Raw genomic sequence first — 14,227 nt, forward strand, 5'->3', positions numbered from 1 at the left:
GTGGGCCGAACTGACAAGTGAGACCAGCTTGCCAGTCTCGCCCATCAATAAACCCCAGAACCCAGGTCCAACCCATCAGACCTCGCCGCACCCTTTCTTCCCCCGCATTGCCGCCGCCGCCCCCTGCTGCCATGGCGAAATCATCGTCAGCGACGGCGACGGCGACGGCGTCGGGCACTAAGAAGCGGAAGTCTAAATCCGGGGCCCTCACCCACGAGGAGGTGAAGGCGCTCGGCCTCGAGCTCCTCTCCTCGCGCGCCCACCTCAACCACGCCCCCACCCTCCTCGCGCTCCTCTCCCCCACCGCGCCGCTCAGCATCGCCCTCGAGGCGCTCATCTCGCTCCAGTCCTTCTTCGAGCCCCTGCTCCCCTCCATCCCCTCCGCCTCGGCCGCAGCCGCCGCCGCAGGAGGTGCGAGCGACGAGCCCGAGCTCGTGTTTGGGGCGTGGCTGCGGCAGCGCTTCGAGGAGTTCGTTGCCGCGCTCGTGGAGCTCAGCGTGTCGCCGGATAGCGACGAGGCGATCAGGGTGAGTTGGTGGCAGTTTTAACTATTCATTTGTGTGTTGGGCGATGGTGAATTGGCTAAGTTAGTATACACCTTTGTTCATGGCAGGAAGTGGCGCTTGATGCGTTCATGGATTTCGTGAAGCTGGGGAAGGACGGGAGCTTCCACTCGGCAATTTACCACAAGTTTCTCCACGCTGTGGTGAGTTTTCCTGCCTAGTAACGTGCTTCCTGCAGCCAGAAGTAGCGTTTAGTGTCTGCTCTTTTATGTGTTTCAAATTATTTTCAGGTTCATGCTACGAATTCGATTGATGATGTTCTAGAGTTGCTTGGGTCCAAGTACTCTAAGTATGCTGACGTTTGGTATGTGGTGACCGGTGACCACTCTTTCAATTATTTCTTCTGTATTTGATTACCACATCCTTGAAAAACTTGTTTCCCTAAGAACTTCAATTGTATAGAGCTGGCGATATTGCTAACTTGGTGAAATACCCAAGATATTTTTATAGTATGATTTTGCAATGCACTTAATTTTTCTCCAATTGCTCCTGCAGTTTTTTTACTTATACTAGCTTAGATAAGATCGCCAACAGTCTGGGCAGTCAAACCACTGGTAATATCTCTTGCTATGCGTAGTTTGATTTGCCACATGTAACTTCCTACAATGTGGTTAAGTTGCCCTTTTCTTAACCAGGCTCTGGAAAAGATGTCTTGCAGAATGGGGATGACGGGGCTGAAGACAGGTATACTTCAGGTTTTATGCATGGATATTTTAAATCCTGTACATTGATATAAGCGTGTTAATGCAACTTTGTGAACCAACTACGATTGTATTGTTTGACATTTCCGTAGGCACACCTTTTTTTCCTATGAAGTACACATGCTATTCTGCACCATATCTACCGATATGTTGCAATTACGTGCTCACCCAATACTGATCATGTTTTCTTGTAAAAGAACAAGGATAACCTGGAAAGTCAAGCTTTTATAGTTGTACGTTATGATGTTCCAGACTACAGTTCCAACACCTTGATTATAGACAGCTCACATGGTTGCAGGAACATATAGTGTGTTTGTTGTTCTCATATCATGCTTGCGTTTCTGCAGTGATACAATTTAGCATTAATGTTGCTTGTGTACCATGTTCTACCTTTATCCATGCAAAGTCATTTGTAGAGTTACAGTTGGATTATAAATGGTGTGAATTATTTAGGTCATAGTTGTTTGTAGGCTTATTCCATACAAAGCTTTCAAGCGATTGTTTTTAGTATGTTGATGCCTTCAAGTTTTGAAGTTCGAACTGCTATTTTAGTTCTGTTTCTTATGCTCTTCTCTTTCTTGCTTTAACAGGAGCGCTATCTGTGTACGCAATGTATACAATATTTTGGTGCATGTTCCCGCATTGGATTTTAAGAAGGAATCAAAGTTTGATATGTGGAGTACTGTTGGTATGTATTTTCTGGCTAATCCTGTAGGAATGATCTTCCTCTAGTCTTCAATAATATTTGTGTTATTTTTTAAAAACTTTTTATGCTCTTCTCCGCCTCTCCCCCCATTTTTGATTTTCCTTTTTCCTTAAGATTTTGTTAGTTCACTTGCCTCTTATGTACTTATATTCATTTTTGTTAGTGTGTGTTTTTGTTCTAACCTTTTGTGTTTGTGAAGGCCTTTCTTCAAAAGGAGAGAAGGACACCTCTGAGGTACTTCCATACACTTCATGAAGTAAAATGTACTGGCAAGTTTCTAGTGATTAAGCTTTCGAGTGTTGCAGGGCTCTTCTGCTACGCGTATAAGCAAAAAGCTAAAATTGAAGTTCACCAAAGCATGGTTGGCCTTTCTCAAGCTACCACTTCCACTTGATGTCTACAAGGAGGTAAAGCTATCTTTCGTTATTTTCAGTATCTGATAAGTAATAATTTCTCAGTTGCTTCTTCTTGAACTGTCTATGAATGGTTATATGCGTTGCACCTTAATTTACAAATTGTTGTTGCTGATTTCCTGACTCCTTTTTTCTTGTAAACTATGACCATGTTTACATGCAGTCTACTATGCAAGGGGAATTTATTATACAAGAAGTGTGTAGCCACTTAGGATGATGAAATAATTTGTAGTTTACCATTGTTGTTAAGAATAATTGGTTTTATTTTCTAGTTATTATAAAAATGCTTGAATTACCGATGTTAGTTATGTATCTCGAGTGACAGTTTGTAATCTGCAGGTCCTTGCTACACTTCATCAGAATGTTATTCCTTCAATGTCAAACCCAGCCATCTTGTGGTAGGTTGTTTATGTCCATTTTGTTCTTATTTGTACTTTGTTTGATGTGGTATCTCACGCCTTCATAATTTTTTTTCCTGTTGAAGTGATTTCTTGACTACATCATACGATATTGGCGGTGTTATCAGTGTGATGGCCTTAAGTGGTCTATTCATCCTTATGACACAGCATCAGCTTGAATATCCAAAATTCTATGATAAGCTCTATGCATTACTGACTCCTGCTGTGTTCATGGCAAAACATCGGTCAGTGTTCTTGCAAGTAAGTAGCTCTCAGTAAATATAAGTGTAATATTATGGTTACACTATGAATGAATATTGCCATACTTTAGTATGTATTAAGTTATGAATGAATATTGCCATACTTTAGCATGTATTAAGTTCTATGAACTAAAAGGGGTTTTTGAAGGACTGCCAGTCATCCAAGCTATGGATCCATTTCACGTTAACATTTTCATTCATGATCTTACAAGTGCTGTCTAGCCATGCACACCTTTGCATCTTTTGAATGCTGTTCCAGAGCCAAGTCCAGCAAAGCCAATTTCGTTAATTCTGCTTATCAACTATTTGTTGGCGGAATGCTGAGGAATGCATCATGTTGATGTCGTGTTTAACCAACAAACAACAAGTTTAGCATGCCGTTGAAAAGTAATGTACATTCTATATTAGATTAGACTTGTTACTTTGTTAGGTTATTAGTTAACCATGAATCCTGTAGCCTGCCAAACTTGAATATACCTTAAGGTTATTTGTATGCACATAAACAATGAGGCTATGTGATGCCACCTACTTCGACATTTCTTTGTAACCCATCTATTTTGTCCAGCCATTGCTGCACCATTGAAGACAAGTCCATAACAGTAGATGAAAAACAAATATAGATTACAGTACTCAGCCCTTAATCTTGTGCAAGTGACAGGCCTGTGGCAGCGAGTGGATCATATCAGCGGATCACTATTAACCATGTTTGAACTCTGAATTATCAATCTTCCAGCCATGGATCTGGATATGACATCAACTCTTATTTCATGGATTGAACAAACAAACGTGTTTCTTTTGTTGCTTATTCTTATGAATATGCCAGATTGCAGTTTATTCTTCTTTATTGTTATCTATTAATTATGACTTTGTGTTTGACTTGTTTTCTTGCAGCTTCTGGATGCTTGTCTGAAATCTTCGTATCTTCAAGCATATCTTGTCGCTTCATTTGCAAAACGATTGAGTAGACTCGCCCTTTCAGTGCCACCAGCTGGAGCTCTTATCATCATTGCTTTAATTCATAATCTGCTGCGGAGGCACCCATCAATTAATTTTTTGGTTCATTGGGTATGTTGCTTGCTATAGCCTTTTAGCCTTCATATACGAGCTCTTGATTGATCCAGTGTGTATATATCTCTGTGTACCTAATAAACCATGTGTTGGTAGCATATCCACTTAAGCTCACATTTTCTATGTTGTGTTCCGCAAGAGCCTTTTGTTTCGTAATTATTTTTGTCCATAAGCTAATTGCAATGCTTTTGTTTCTCTTTCAGGAAGTTGCTCAGGATGATGGAGAAGCTAGTTTACCTAAGAAGATTGGCGCTGATCCTTTTAACAATGAAGAGACAGACCCTGCAAAGTCTGGCGCAATGCGTAAGTTTCTAATCATATCAAACAGACTTTGTTTTCTCACTTCCTTTTCTTTCAATCCTCAATCTGTCCTAAGACAGAAGAGGCAAACAGCTGTCTGGTATCGCGGATCGGATAGAAAAGTTTTATTAGTGTGAGCCTGGTAGGGCTTTGCGAGCGGGCGCATGCAGGGGTGGGGTGGGGGTGTCTTGTTAATGACATTCATTGGGTTTGTATAGTATCCGGCTCAGTTTATCATCTAATTAACCAAGTGCCATTGCTGTTCAAAAGAAAGATAAACCCTAACCTGGCCACAGCTTTTTTGTTTCAAAGGGGAAAGTGTTACTTCCCCTTGGCCTTCGGAGTAGAACTAACCGGATTCAGGACATTGATTAGTCCTGTCTAGCCGAATCCAATATGACTTGTGGGTAGCATCACACCTGAGTAGGCTACCCTAGTCCGGAGCCTGCACATAACATAATAAAAATAAAAATCATGATCTCAACTCGAGATTCTTTTTGCCCCCACATAACATCAAAATAAAAATCACGATCTCAACTGTAGTTTCTTTTTGTTCATCCCGAAGCATACATTTTAACATAACTGGTTCGATGACAGGTTGATGATTTGAACATGAGTCCTACCTGGCTACAACTTTTTGTTTCTTAGGAGAAAGCGTTACTCCAGATTGGCCTACAGAGTAGAGACTAACTGGATGTAGGACATTGACTAGTCCTGTGTAGCCGACTCCAGTATGACTTGCGGGTAGCACCATGGCCAAGTCGGCTACCTGAGTCTGACGGATATGGCCCGAGTCAGCTGCCAGAGTCCAGTGACTTCAAAATAGCCAGCACATAACATAATCAATTAAAATAATGATCTCAACTCAAGTTTCTTTTTGTTCTTCCCAAAGCATACCTTTTAAGATAACTGGCTTGATGTCAGATGGAGGATTTGAACATGATGAGGACACCTGGAGCAAAAATAGCACCTAAGGCTTTCTGAAAAGAGGATTTTTTTTTTGATGATTATATAGTTGGGTGTTGTTTTGTGGTAATATTGGTTAAGTTTTTCTTGTGTTGAAATAATTCAGCCTATATTTTTACTTTATGGCTTTTGCACCTTAGGTCTTGGTACTTGGTTATCTGTAGAAAGATTATTGCATGTTGTCCAGGTTGTCATAAGGTTTTGATATCTTTGATATAGAAATAGAACTAGGGAGGAACTGATAACCTTCGCTAGAACCGGTGGGTACTTAAATGAACTTGACAACCAGCTATACTTCTGTTTGGTTGCTACTGCAACTGTACTAGACTGGACTAGATGGAAGTCTGCTTGATGAACAGTGGTGGTGAGACAATGATAGTGGTTTACTTGCCTCTTCTTCCAAATTACAGCTTCAAGCAACTTTTGTAACGAGTTACTGGGGGCCATTGCAATTCAACATGCAAGCATGATTGTATCTTTATGGACAATTGCTATTATTTGTCTAGAATCTCATGGACAGTTTATTGCCTATCTTATATTCATCTTTGATTATGCACCACAGGAAGTTCTTTGTGGGAAATAGACACGCTGCGCCATCACTACACTCCTGCAGTTTCAAGGTATCAGGAAGACAACTTAGTGTCCTTATTTCAATGGTGTCTCCTTTTTCCTGTTTGATTATTCAGCTCATTTCATGTGGTACCACTGCCAGATTTGTTGCGTCGCTTGAAACTGATCTCACTGTTCGGGCCAAAACAATGGAGATGAAGATCACAGACTTTAGTTCAGGCTCCTATGCAACAGTTTTCCGAGATGAGGTATGCCTGCATCGCACCCGTCTGACTACATTCACCCACAGCTTTCTGCGTTTACTTATATAGTTTGCCGAGATGGGGTAGGTCTTCACCACACCTTCCACTAGATATTTCCCTCTGGTTTATGTCAGCCTAAAACATGTCTAGCAAAACCAGCTTTGCCACCCTCTTATTATGCTTAACTGTTTAAATGTTTGTGTTCAAGGCTGAGCCGGGTCCTTATCATAGGGGTCCTATCTACTGCCACTTGATGCTCATTATTAAACATCACTAAGGGTTGCTAAAATTTACCAATCTTGAATTTGAATTGTAGGCCCGGCGGCGGATAAAACAAGTCCCACTTGCGTTCTACAGAAGTACGCCAACATCTTTATTTCAAGAGTCAGATTTTCCTGGATGGACCTTTGGGTGCCAGTCGAATAGCGGGGCGCAAGCTAGCGTAGAAGGAAATGCGGTCCACACACTAGAAACCGGTGATGCCTCACCTGCTAAAAGGTCACGTGTGTAGATCTCAGTAGGGCGAGACAGGGTGTAACATTTCACTGCAAGTGCAGTGTTTTCGGAAATATTGTCTCAAAGCTATTTTAGCAGTACTCCAGTGTTGTAACACAATATATGAGCTGAAAGTAGTGAAGTAAAAAACCATGTGAGGAAATTATTCTTCTGGCTACTGCCGGTCTAAGATGTAATCTTGAATTTTTTGCCAATTATTTATGTAGATTGTAGAGTAACAAATGCCGTTTCAGCTTCAGCAATCGTGCAAGTGTTGGACAGGGAAATATTTATAATCCATATTTGTTGGCCTATCGTGCGACGATATTCTCTTGAAGATTCTGTTGAAGACGGATTGGTTTATGCACGTCAGCCACGTTGTTTAACTTGTGGGCGAGGGCATTGTGACCTGATTTAGAAGGTTAGACTTTGGATTTTACCAATCGCTACTAAGATATTGGCAAGTCCACTTCATGCTGCCAACAGATTAGTGTTTGGAGCCCACATGAAATACAGCGTGTTATGAGGTATGCCATGTGGTACGGTGCAAACAGCCACAAAATATCTCATTCGTCTGATGTTGTATCTTGCCTAACGTCGTCTTCATTGGCTCTAGCAGCCTGTGGCGTGCACAGCGGGTGCTCCGAACGAACGGAAGGCTGTTGCTGCTGCTGACCTTTCCAGGTACGAAATGTGGATCGGGATTGCCGAACTATCTTGTCCATCCATACGCCGAATCCACATACCCTCAGGTGCCAGCCCTCTCCCACTGCAAACATCTTACTGCCTTAGTTTTTCCTCGGCTAACTGCTCTGCTGTTGGCCATCTCTTGGGAACTCCGTCCTGTGTGCATGATTGCAGCTGCCATCGGATGGGGCCCTTGCTTAGTCAGCCGACCTGACAAGCTTCTCGACAGGTACGCACATAAGCTCCCCACAGAGGACGTGTGGGACGTGCCACGGGGTTGGCATCCCATATTCACATGTGTACAATCTATGTTGTACGTGGATGTATTCCAGTTCGTTCCTCTTGCAAACTCCAACCACATGTTTGACATGAGGACCGGAGAGTTTTCTGGAGAATAAGATTGCATTTTGTTGCTCCAGATAATGACATGGGGCACAGCAAGCAGCAGCCTGGCTCTAACAGGCTAGACAGTCGTTGGCATCTCGGCTCTGGGGCGATATCTGGACATAACTAGTCGAGCTGCGGTGAATCGACTTCAGAGGCACCAAACCCCTGGTGGTGTCACATTTGGTGACGCTTCACAAGCACCTCTTGTTCGCACGGCCTACCGGTGTCATCTGATTAGAAGCAACTGACGACCAAAGCTTCTTCAGGCCCAGCGGTAAGAGTCACTTCGTCTGGATTCTTATATAAAGAAAAGGGGGAAACAGAGAGGTTGAGGGGTCAATTCTTTGTTTAATCCTGCATGTACCACGCTTTTGGATCCCCCCAATTGTTTTCCTCAAAAGAAGATTTAATTCCATGTCAACTTCGTGGAAGATCTTTTCCCTTGCTCCTCGCACTCATGGGGATCCCGGTGGTTGAGTTCGTCGCAGCAGCTTCCTTTTGTTTCCTTTCTTATGCTTCTTATACAGATTCTGTTTGATAAGCATATCTTAAGATGAAGGGTCTCTTAATTTCTGAATCTTCAAAGGTAGCATCCGCTGATTTTTGTCTTGGGGATGCTGCCTTCCCAACATTTCTTGTCAGGAGCCGTCCATTTCTGTTCAGTTGAGCCCCAGTTCATATTGACATATGATTTATCCTCCTCTCTTTCCCTGGGCCTTCACCTTTTTGATTCTAGGCTTATGCAACTGCCCATTTTTTTTCAATTCATAGCTCCACTACTGTTTTGTGTTATAGCTAGTCATCATATCTGCTTGACATGCATCATCAGGAAATTTTTGTTTTTGTTCTTCCAGCCTGTCCGTTGTTGAGCTGAAGCATGGACGCCTAAAAACACCTCAGTAGTCTTCTAGACTCGCCATGAAGTTCGCACTCCATTTTTGGGGTCTTTTCTGTTGTCTGTATGCACTAAGTAAGAATATCTATGCAAGGCCCGATACAGTGAGCGTTGGAGCTCTTTTCACATTCAATTCCACGATAGGGAGAGCTGCCAAGATTGCCATTTCTGCTGCTGTCAATGAGATCAACACCGATTCAAGCATCCTTCCAGGCACAAACCTGGTTGTCGAGATGCAAGATTCCAATTGCAGTGGCTTCGTTGGCATTGTGCAAGGTACTTCTTTCATGTTTTTTTTTTCTGAGCCACCAAATCATGCAGATTTATGTTATGATAACAGTATCACCCACATGGTATACGACTTACAAATTTCTTTGTTGCATGTGTTAGCATTGCAATTCATGGAGAAAGATACAGTTGCAATCATCGGCCCACAATCTTCTGTCATCGCGCATGTTATTTCTCATGTTGCAAATGAACTTCAAGTGCCTATGCTGTCCTTCGGTGCAACTGATCCAACTCTCACGTCACTTCAGTTTCCTTTCTTGGTGAGGACAACCCGTAGTGATCATTTTCAAATGGCTGCTGTTGCTGACTTAGTCGACTACTATGGGTGGAAGCAAGTGACAGCTATATATATCGATGATGATTATGGAAGAAACGGCATGGCCTCTTTAGGTGATGAACTTGTCAAGAGGCGGGCTAAGATCTCGTTTAAAGCTGCAGTTAGGCCAGGAGCAAAAAAGAGTGAAATGGCTAGTGCGCTAGTCAGGGTTGCATTGATGGAATCTCGAGTGGTAGTTCTGCATGCAAATCCTGACTCTGGGCTTGCACTTCTCTCGCTGGCACGCAATCTCGGCATGACATCAAGCGGGTATGTGTGGATTGCAACAGATTGGCTCAGTTCATTCCTGGATTCATCGCCACGTCTCGACATCGGATTACTGAGCACAATGCAGGGTTTTCTCACATTACGCCAGCACACAGAAAATACAAGAAGGAAGAGTATGCTAGCTTCAAAATGGAGTGCACTGGTGAAGAAAGATACTGTTGACGACAAGTTCTTGATTAATTCGTATGGCTTTTATGCGTATGATTCTGTCTGGATCCTTGCTTATGCGCTGGATGCATATTTCAGTAGAGGTGGAAACATTTCTTTCTCAAATGACACCAAGCTACATGAAGTTGGGGCAGGGGGTCTGCAATTGAAAGCTATGACTGTCTTTGATGGGGGGAGGCTGTTACTAGAAAGAATCCAGCAAGTGAATTTCACGGGTGCAACTGGCCCTGTAAAATTTGATACAGATGGTAATCTTATCCGTCCTGCGTACGACATCGTTAACATAGTAGGATCTGGTCTGCGGACAGTTGGTTACTGGTCCAACTATTCTGGCCTGTCCACCTCGTTGCCTGAGACTCTTTACATGAAACCAGCAAAACGTGTTAGGGGAGATCAGAAACTCCACACTGTGATATGGCCAGGTGAGACTACAGTAAGGCCACGTGGATGGGTGTTTCCCAACAATGGAATTGAGCTGAAAATTGGAGTTCCCAATAGGGCAAGTTACCGTCAATTTGTGTCAGTTGACAATAACAGCGGAACGGTGAGTGGTTTCTGTATTGATGTGTTTGTTGCTGCAGCCAACTTGTTACAGTATCCAGTTCCATTTAAGTTTGTTCCGTTTGGGGATGGTAGTCAGAATCCAAGCTATCCAGACCTTATCAACAATATTCTAACGAATGTAAGTTCGCGTTCTTAAAATCTACACCACTTATTACAGTTAATGTATCTGTACAGGTGGAGTACTAATGATCTTTCATGTCTAGGACTTCGATGCTGTGGTAGGTGATATAGCTATCGTCACAAATCGGACAAGGGTTGTTGACTTCACTCAGCCATACGTTGAGTCGGGGCTTGTGGTACTTACCTCTGTTAAGAAGCAAAGCTCGAGTGGATGGGCCTTTTTGCAGCCATTCACCATCAAAATGTGGTGCATCACAGGGCTGTTCTTTCTTGTCATAGGAACGGTGATTTTGCTGCTTGAGCACAGAATCAATGATGAGTTCCGCGGGCCTCCAGCGAAACAGGTTATCACTGTATTCTGGTAAGGTCTCCTAGTATACCAATTGGAGCCACTTTTTTGCTGTTTTTTTTCTCGGAATACGCACGAGTGTGCATATCATGCATTAAAGAAGAGAGAGTGGGCAAAGCGCCCTCCACCCCAAAGTGTTGCAAGTTACCCATTTTTTTTGCCGATCATCCTGTACAAAGCCAGCAAATTATGTTGGGTCTTTTGTTGGCATCTCAGTGCCATTCTAGATGTGCCAATACAAAGTCTAGTGGCTGCAGGCTGTAGCTACTGACTTCTGTGCTGTCATTTTAACACGCATATGTATAGACGTGAGCCCGGGGATTAGACTTATTTCCCACACACTTTACATTTAGTTTCTTGAACGATGCAAGTGTCTTGATTGCTTGAGGTTAATTACATGCTGTATTCACTTTGCTTGTGCAGGTTCAGTTTCTCAACTCTGTTCTTCGCGCACAGTGAGTGAAAGGCAACTCTTAACCTTTGTACATACCATTGATGAAGATGTCCCAGTCGATTCACTAAAGTTCTTGTGCATTTTTATCTTAGGAGAGGACACGAGAAGCACCCTCGGCCGCTTCGTGATCATCATATGGCTCTTCGTGGTTCTGATCATCCAGTCCAGCTACACTGCCAGCTTGACCTCCATACTCACCGTGCAGCAGCTCATATCTCCAATCACAGGGATGGATAGCTTGGTCGCCAGCGACGAGCCCATCGGGTTTCAAGTCGGCTCCTTTGCGGAAAGTTACCTCGTGAACGAGCTCGGTGTCTCGAGACACAGGCTTAAATCCCTCGGTACTCCGGACGAGTATAAGCAAGCGCTTGAGCTTGGCCCTGCCAATGGAGGCGTCGCTGGCATCGTTGACGAGCGTCCCTATGTTGAGATCTTCTTGCTCCTGCATCCCAAATTCGCAGTCGTGGGCTCGGAGTTCACCAAAAGTGGCTGGGGCTTCGTGAGTTTTTATTTCTTTCCACCTGGTGAAAGTAAGAGCACCTAGCTTCAGTGAAGTTATGATGCAGAGCTAAACTGGGCATTTTATTGTCAGGCGTTCCCGAGGGACTCGCCGCTGGCGGTGGACCTGTCGACGTCCATCCTGGAGCTGTCGGAGAACGGCGACCTCCAGCGGATCCACGACAAGTGGCTGGCGAACGACGTGGCGGGGTCCATGTCGCAGAACAACGAGCTGGAGTCGGACCGGCTGCAGGTGTACAGCTTCTCAGGGCTGTTCCTCATCTGTGGCGTGGCGTGCCTCATCGCCCTCGCCATACACGCCGGCATCCTCTTCCACAAGTACTGTGAGCAACGGCGGCAGGTGTCGGCCGACGGCAGCTCCCGCTCCAGCCGCAGCAGTTTCCGCGCGTTCCTGTCGTTCGCCGACCGACGGGAGATGGACGCCCATATAGCGTCCAAGGACAAGGCGGCCGGAGACCACTCCATTAGCGCGGCGTCGAGTAGCAGCGTCAGCACTGCCACGTCGTGCTAGAGGGAGGGGCGGACGGACGGCTGCCGGTTAGCTTTCAACGTAGCAAGTGCGACATTTAGCAGTAACCCCCCAACGTAAGTACTGTACTACTTAATTAGCGCTGTGCTGCAAATGTTCTCTCCTCGTGCTGCAGAATTGTAGAGATGCGTAAGCTGTTGTGCACATGGAGCAACTTGAGTACACGTTCCCGAGGAACTTGCTCTTGTAACTTCTGCTGCGTCCTGGCGCTTCCTACGTCGCTGATATAGCTATTTGCTTTTGGTTTGTGTCTTGTATATGTCTGTATGTCAGTTTCCGGAGGCCGGCGATGAGGATTTTGTAAGCGTGCTTATTCCAGCGGCTGGCTGGCTAGCGATGTAGGAGTAGTTCGGTTGCTTTCGCTTTGCAGGGTGAGGCCGTGGCCCAAGGAAATGAGCACGGCCACCGGCCGCCTTCGCTCGCGGTGACGGTTTCGGCTGCGGTAGAAGCTTGCGTCCTAACATGGGCTCATTTCCTGCTGGGAGAAGACCGCGAAGTTATTAGCTCTTCAGTGTGTCTGTTGTCTGTTCGCGCTATCCACGCGTTGAGTCGAATATGATTTATTTAATTTTTTTGCGAGGGCAGTCGAATATGATTACGGCATGAATGAATGAACTCAACTGCATTTCATGGCGGCGATGATGGTATGCATCAAGATGAGCTCCATTATGAAGGTAACTACTAGTTCGCAAAGGTAAAAGAAGTCATGATCACATCACAACTGCTGTTGCCGTGCTCATCGAACCAACCAACACCCGTTGGCCACTACTGCCCAGCCATAACTTCTTGAACTGAAAAATCCGTTTCCTCGTTCAGTTTGCCCGTGGCCGTGAGCTGTCCATAGGCTATATAGGCTACAACAGGTATACATGTACAGAGTACACCATACTTATTACTCTGTGATACTGTCCCTAGCTAGCTGTGATACTATTGTTACACTAGATAGCTGGACCATGGGCAGAGAAATACTACTAGCAGCAAATACATTCATGACTCGATTCGTGATTCTCCAATCACTACTGTACTTGTACAACCCGCGCTGGACATGCTGATTCCTTATTACGCTTCTGCATTACAAAACTGATTGAAGAACATGGCAAGAGACCTCCGCACACGGAGACAAGCAGACCCAAAAAGAAACTAAAGAAAAGCACTACAATTCTGGATCTAAAACGGGCCGAAGAATGACAAAATCCTCATGTCGGGTTGTTTTGGGAAGCGCCACATGCCAGCTCCGTCGGTGCGGCATTCGTTATCTCTTGCATTTCGTATAGGCAACGAGAGCGGCCGAATCCATTCACATGCGTACGCCACTACTACTAGTTTATGCAGCGAAATATTCTCCTCTTTAAAATCTCTTGCTTGACGCAGCAGGAGATATTCCCCGACGCCAGGCGAGAAGGGGGAGCGGGTGCGTGCACAGTACAGGAGGAACCACCAGCAGTCCAGCACGCTGCGTAAATGTATATTTATACGTTGCTGCCTTGTTGGGGGATGGGCCATAATTTGCATGCCGTGTATACATACCGCCGATACCGGCACAGTGGACTGCATTACATTACGGTGGTTGTGTGTGTAGCTTACGTGCGTTTTGTCGTGGGCGATGCGTTGCATTATTATACCATCATCACGCCGCTGCAAACCCCAACCAACCCTCCCTCCGTCCGTCCCCATGTGTCATGTGATGAGGCCAACTCCACCGCGTGACTCTATTCTGTCTGCATCCGTCCGTTTGAGGTAAAACGGACGAATAGCGCGGCCCAGCGTACGGCCTCAAACGGACAAATGTCCGGATTTCGTCCGTTTTCGACCCATCCCCGGTCCAAACTTGCGTTCGGTTTGGGATGAAACGGACGCGCGCGGACGGCCTGGACGCACGCTCTTGTCCCCTCCGTGGCCCGACTGTCGGGGACACTAGCAGTCCCTCCGCTCCCAACGCTTCCACCCTCTCTCTCCCGCCCCGCCCCGCCGCCAGCGCCGC

At 45.1% G+C, this 14,227-nt stretch overlaps 1 pseudogene; it reads left to right on the forward strand.

Annotated features, from left to right (window-relative positions):
* Positions 1–83: 83 nt before the first annotated feature.
* Positions 84–12,539, forward strand: LOC119356436 (annotated as a pseudogene).
* The last annotated feature ends 1,688 nt before the right edge of the window (positions 12,540–14,227 follow it).

Source organism: Triticum dicoccoides, chromosome 2A (assembly GCF_002162155.2).
Source record: "Triticum dicoccoides isolate Atlit2015 ecotype Zavitan chromosome 2A, WEW_v2.0, whole genome shotgun sequence".
In the NCBI taxonomy this organism is placed as follows: Eukaryota; Viridiplantae; Streptophyta; class Magnoliopsida; order Poales; family Poaceae; genus Triticum; species Triticum dicoccoides.